The sequence below is a fragment of the Coccinella septempunctata genome, chromosome 3, assembly GCF_907165205.1.
Source record: "Coccinella septempunctata chromosome 3, icCocSept1.1, whole genome shotgun sequence".
NCBI classification, from domain to species: domain Eukaryota; kingdom Metazoa; phylum Arthropoda; class Insecta; order Coleoptera; family Coccinellidae; genus Coccinella; species Coccinella septempunctata.
Window position 1 is genome coordinate 2,818,095 of NC_058191.1, and position 6,307 is coordinate 2,824,401.

The following is a 6,307-nucleotide window of genomic DNA, read 5'->3' on the forward strand; positions in this document are numbered from 1 at the left end:
TATGATCGCTTCTCGGCTCTATGGCTAAGATCAAAGTGTAGCCAACTACCAGCATCATGGAACACAGCCTCCATAGTGCTCATCCACAAGAAGGGGGATCGGGATGACCCTTCCAACTGGCGCCCCATCTCCCTGTGCTCCTGTTTATATAAACTATTCACTGCCTGCCTGGCAGCGAGAATATCCCGCTGGGCCGTTGAAAACCACCTCATTTCGCTGGAGCAGAAGGGATTCGGCCAATATGAGGGATGCTATGAGCACAACTACGTCCTCCAAAGCATACTGGACACGACCAGGAGACGTAGAAGACGGTGCGCGGTCGCGTGGCTGGACCTGGCTGACGCGTTTTCATCGGTTCCGCACGACCACATTTTGGGCGTCCTGACGGCGATGGGCCTAAACCAAGCTACAACCTCCCTCCTGAGAAATATCTACGGGGCTGCATCATCCACCATCAGGGTCCCCGGAGGTGAGACGAGCTGCTTCCCTGTGAGTGCGGGAGTTCGCCAGGGTTGTCCCCTGAGTCCGTTGATCTTCAGCTTAGCCCTGGAGCCAGTATTGAGAGCGGCGAGAGGGGCGAACAGGGGTTTCAGGATCCACGGCCACCTTATTTCGGTTCTGGCCTACGCAGACGACCTGGTGCTGGTGGCGGAGACACCAGAAGACCTACAGAGCATCCTTAACAACGTGGGGGACTCTGCGACTGCGTGTGGGCTGACATTCAAGCCTGCCAAGTGTGCCTCCTTGACACTAGACTGCAGGACACACAACACCTGCCCCCTCCTGGACTTCAGCATCCAGGGAACCCTGTTTCCGGCGCTTGGCGAGGGTCAATCATACGAACACCTGGGAGTCCCTACAGGCTACCACGTCGACCAGACCCCTGAGGACGTCCTGAGAAGGATAAGAGAAGATCTGGCGAAACTAGACGGTTCCCTCTTGGCGCCCTGGCAGAAAATCGATGCCCTCAATACCTTCGTCCTCCCCAAGATCTCTTTCGTACTGAGGGGCAGCCACGTCGAAAAGACCCCTCTGAAGGCGCTTGACAGAGAGGTGAAGAGGGCTCTGAAATCCTGGCTCAATCTACCCCAGAGAGCCAGCCCCGAGCTGTTATACCTGCCTATGAAGAGAGGAGGTGCGGGAGTCCTGCCCATGGCTGACCTTGTGGAGGTGGCCACGGTCGTCCAGGCCTACAAGATGCTGACCTGTCCGGATCCCCGTGTCCGCGATATCGCTAACGGCCAATTGTGTGAGGTCGCCCGTCGACGGATGGGTCGCCCCCCGACGCCCGATGACCTGGCGCGCTACTTGTCGGGAGATCTGTGCGGAGAGTTCGGTAGGGACGGTGGCGACGTTTCGTCCCTCTGGACAAGAGTGCGGAACGCTACGCGGAGACTCGCGAATAGACTGCCCATTGAGTGGTCGGCCGCAAGCGGAACACTGTGCGTGCGGTTGGGCCGGGATGACCCCGCGGGGGCTCACCCGATTGAGCCCACTGGCCGAAATCTTGAGTGGAAATTGAAGGATGCAATCTGCCAATTGTATGCATCCCGCCTGGTCCGAAAACCTGACCAAGGTAAAACCTTCAGGTGCTTCTCGGGGAGTGCGGCAAGTAGCCACTTCATGAGAAGCGGGATCGCTTCTGTGATTGGAGATTCATTCACAGAGCCAGGCTGGGCTGTGTACCCTTGAATGCTACCCGGAGGTTTGGCGACGGAGACAAGCGATGCCGTCGATGTGGCGAGCACAATGAGACCCTGCCACACGTGGTCAACCACTGCAAGATCCATTCCGCGGCGTGGCAGAGGCGACACAACGCCGTGCAGGACAGGCTGGTCAAGGCCATCCCGTCCAGGATGGGGGTGATCCACGTCAACAAGCGGGTTCCCGGTTCTGATTCCGCACTGAGACCGGATATCGTGGTGGTGGATGAGACCAGGAGCAGGCTCACGGTGGTCGACGTCGCGATCCCCTTTGAGGGAGGGCCTTTGGCGCTCGAGAGAGCCAGAGACGCGAAACTCGCGAAATATGCCGCCCTTGCTGAGGAGATGAGAGCGAAGGGGTGGGAGACCACGGTTGACGCCTTGATCGTGGGTGCCCTGGGATCGTGGGACCAGGCGAACGAACCGGTGTTAAAGATGTGCGCGGTTTCGCCGCGTTACGCGACCTTGATGCGCCGCCTGATGTGCAGTGATACCATCAGGTGGTCCCGAGACATCTACGTGGAGCACGTTTCCGGTGTCAGGCAGTACAGCCAGCCTGGCATCTGCAGCACCGCCGATTCGACTCTATCTGCACCCGTATCGTGACTTTTTTATATGTATGTATTTCTTTTTCTTACAACTTGTCAATATATAATAATCTGAGAAGCGATTGTATGTATGTACATGTGTTATATCTAAGACGTCCCCTATTGATTTATTGTAACTATTTTAATTATTTTACTGTCTCAATGTATGACATGTTTTGTAAAGACTATTTTCTGAATAAAGTTTTCAATCCGTTCTTATCAGCGGGTGTGATAGTCAAATGAATTCTTATTCATGGAAGGAAGGTTGATCAACGAGAGCGAAGGGTGAGTAGGTTTATTTCTTCGAACTATAATAAACATTTGTGACTCAAATACCAAATTTTATTCCATTTTGGGTATGATTCAGATATGATAACCAAAGATTAATTATACAGTAGAAAGATGGGAAACGAAGCGACTGAAGTGATTTGAGCGCCATCTGTGTTTCAAATGTGTTACTAAGACCCTAAAACTAGTTAAAATATTAATTTAAAGCAGCAGGAAGATATGGAATTTTGTAAGATTTCAGATAGCCATTTTGATCAAAGAGGTTTTGAATGTTTAGATTCTCGTACCGCCTTCATTTAGCTCCTTCTAGTTGCTGATTATTAGATTTTTTTGTCTAATGTCTTGGTGAAAACCTCAAAATCTCGTGCGAAAATTATTGAATGGTAAACAAATGTGGATCAAATAAGATGTATTTTTCGAAATTAAGTTTTTTACTTAAGGAAAATGGTAAGGTAAGTATTAAAACTCTAATCATGTAACTCGGTCATCATTGATTTCAATTTTCTGTGGTCCGAAGTGGATACAATTTTCAGGGCGTAAGGACATCAATGGCTTGACCGAACACATGTGCAGTGAACATTTTACTGCAAGTCAATTGAGAACTGTTCATCCACGTAAATTGTTTTATGTAGGAAGCACCCCTTACATGAAGGGCCCATATATGGAAAATTATAACCTTTATACGTCCATTTACTGATTCTCCATTGGTGGCCTTCAATATTTTCAGAAATGCAAAGGTTTTATTGATTTCGATTTGGGAATCGAGTGACTGTCAGATCAGGCGCAAATAGAAACGGAGTTTAGTGAGGTGACGAAGCGTGAGTTTTCGTAAAACATAGAAAAGAATAAGACTGCCCAAACAAAGCGTGACAGTGACTTGTCAGATAGTACGTTCAGCGCAGAAAAAAGCTGTGTCACCTCACCAATCTGCCGTTTCTATTTGAGGTTGGCCTCAAATTATTGCTTGGACAGTCATTAAAGTTTTATGAAACCTGCTGTGAGTGTTTTATTCATTCACCAATTTGTATGATTTGTCATAAAAAGAACATATCATGAATGAAACATAAAAAAACATAAAGAATCTATACTGACGGTCTTAAATGCAGGTCTTTGTATATCTTTATAAGGTATTTTTTCAAATGTGGTTCTGAAAATTCTGTAAATATTTTGTAGAGAAGTGGAATATATGTCTGCTATGAAGCAATATTTAATATTGGTTCATATTATTTTCTGATATCTGATCTGATAACCCTATTTGTTGATCATAATTTTGTATTTTTGTCAAATTTTTATAAATTACGAATAAAAATATAGCACATCCGACACTGCATTTCATTGATATCAATTGATTCCAAACAATGTTCAGATGAAAATTAACATCCTGATCACAAAAAATACATACTTATTTCGTTTTGTCGCTCAGGATGTTTGTTTTCTGGTCTCAACAAAGTCGATATTGAAATTCAATTCAAAGAATAGAATTCGAATATCGAACCCTTCAATTTTAAAAGAGAAAACTGTAATTAGTTTTTCAGTTTTTCTGTATTGACAGTACATTTTCGGCGCAATCTCATTGTAAAATGTGGCAAACACAGGCCAAAATGTAGTCCGTTTTTAGTACTATAGATATAAGGGCATTTCCTATTTTGCTCCCCTATAATCTTTGACTATTACAATTCCAAACAATTATCTAATTTATGAAATGACTTGAAAGGTATCCCTTCGATTGTTGCTAGGCCATTATAAAATACATAAAAACAAGAGCAAGATGACGTTTATCCACTCATGCATGTTATTTCATTTCACTTGTGAATTAGAAAAATTTAATTCACTTAATGGATAAACGTTAACATACCCTGGTTGCTTTGGGTTCAATAATATCGTCTTGTAATGTCAAAATGGAATAAAATAATGCTTTTTTTCATTTCAAGGTAGCATATCTAAAATTCTGAAGGAAGATTGGGTAATTCGAACCCTTGATAAATGAATGATTTTCGACTTCTGTCGAATATCTGGGCAAATTATCAATTTTGAATATTTGCGATAAGTAAGAAATATTTGAATATAAATATATGTACATCTTTTTGATACGCATACTACCATAGTAGATATAATAACATAATAAAGAAGGAAAATAAAACTAGATCTCGACCTTAAAATTTATTGTGGTAATTCAATACTTAATCAATCTATCCTATAAACATTAAAGCTGTATAATCACTGTCATGAAAGCTGAAATTTTTTTAATCTCGTTTTAAGCCCTACCGAAATCGAGCACGTTACCAGACAAGTTCTCAGCTATATCTTTTCTATAAAATGAATGCCTTAAATATGATTTGGCTATGCTGAAATATTTGGAAGGTCAAAGAAGACAATATCGCTACACATAAAAAAAAACACTCCACAACGAGCTCATTATCTCCGAAATTTTCCTTTTTTCCCAGAACATTTATACATCAGTTTTTTTGAAGATTTCAAAAGCATTCCTGAAAAAGAAAACGTGCGTTACTGCAGCTTATCATATGAATATTTACCGTTTTAACTTTCTCAAAAGTATTATTCACCTTCTATAATATAATGAGAAATACAAATACTATTTCGAACGTCGAATAACATTTATATTCAGCGAAATCCTAATAACATTAATCTAATTTGTATAAAATATTTCGTCTTACAGTAAAATTGATTAATATCCACCTACATAATATAGTATATAGGTATAAGACTGACTATTCGAAAACGCGTTGCACCTTATCATTATTAATGATATAGATTTATAATTTATTTTGGATGTTTCGTTATATATTATATTCGATTGGTTTCCAACCAGTCAAGGCACTCGATTTGTTTTGAATTAATACGAATCGGTAAAAAATTATATAATGAACAATGGCTATACAATGATAGACAAACATTTTCTAATCCAAAAATTATAAATCTATATGCGTCCAGACTATGCATTACCTTTATCGTAAAGAAAATAACACAATTGTTACAGATATTGTTGTAGGGTATTTTGAGACTTCATTCAATTTCATTTGAATGAAATTAAAATTTCTTTTTTCTTCTTTGTTTTTCTGCTCATATTGTGTCTTTTTCCTATCGTGTCCTTGAATTTTTTTTCTTGCTGTTCTTTCTTTTTGTCTTTTTTTGCTTGGAATAGTTTTCTAAAACTGCACTTTTGAGTGTTTAGTTGTTTGATGGGAAAACGCATAAGTGTCCCCTAGAAAAATAAAGGGAGAATTTTGAAGTGATCTATCCATTCAAGTAATGGAATAAAAAAATATAATAATGAAAAGAGTAGTAGACAGTTAATGTTATCAAGTAGATATATTTTTAAAAGATATGTTTCAATTTTTTTCTGAATAATAATAATGTATAGTCTGGATCTTATAAACTTTTCCCTTATAACTACTTTGTGATTCGTAAAAATCTAGTTTTCGGGTACATGTGGCGGATACAGTTTTTAATTTCAAGATACTTTCTTAATTTTACTTGGTAATCTTATCTTAGGTCGACTAGAAATAATCGTTTTCTTGAAAAACAAGACATATTATTCTTCAATAATATAATTATTCATTACATTAATAGCCTATACACTCATGTTACTGATTTCGAGAAATGCGAAATGGTTCGAGAATATCGTGTAGAGGTATTACATAGCTGAAACTATAACTTCGTCAGTTAGCCGCTTCATTTCAAAATGATGAATTCCGAGATTTTGTATAA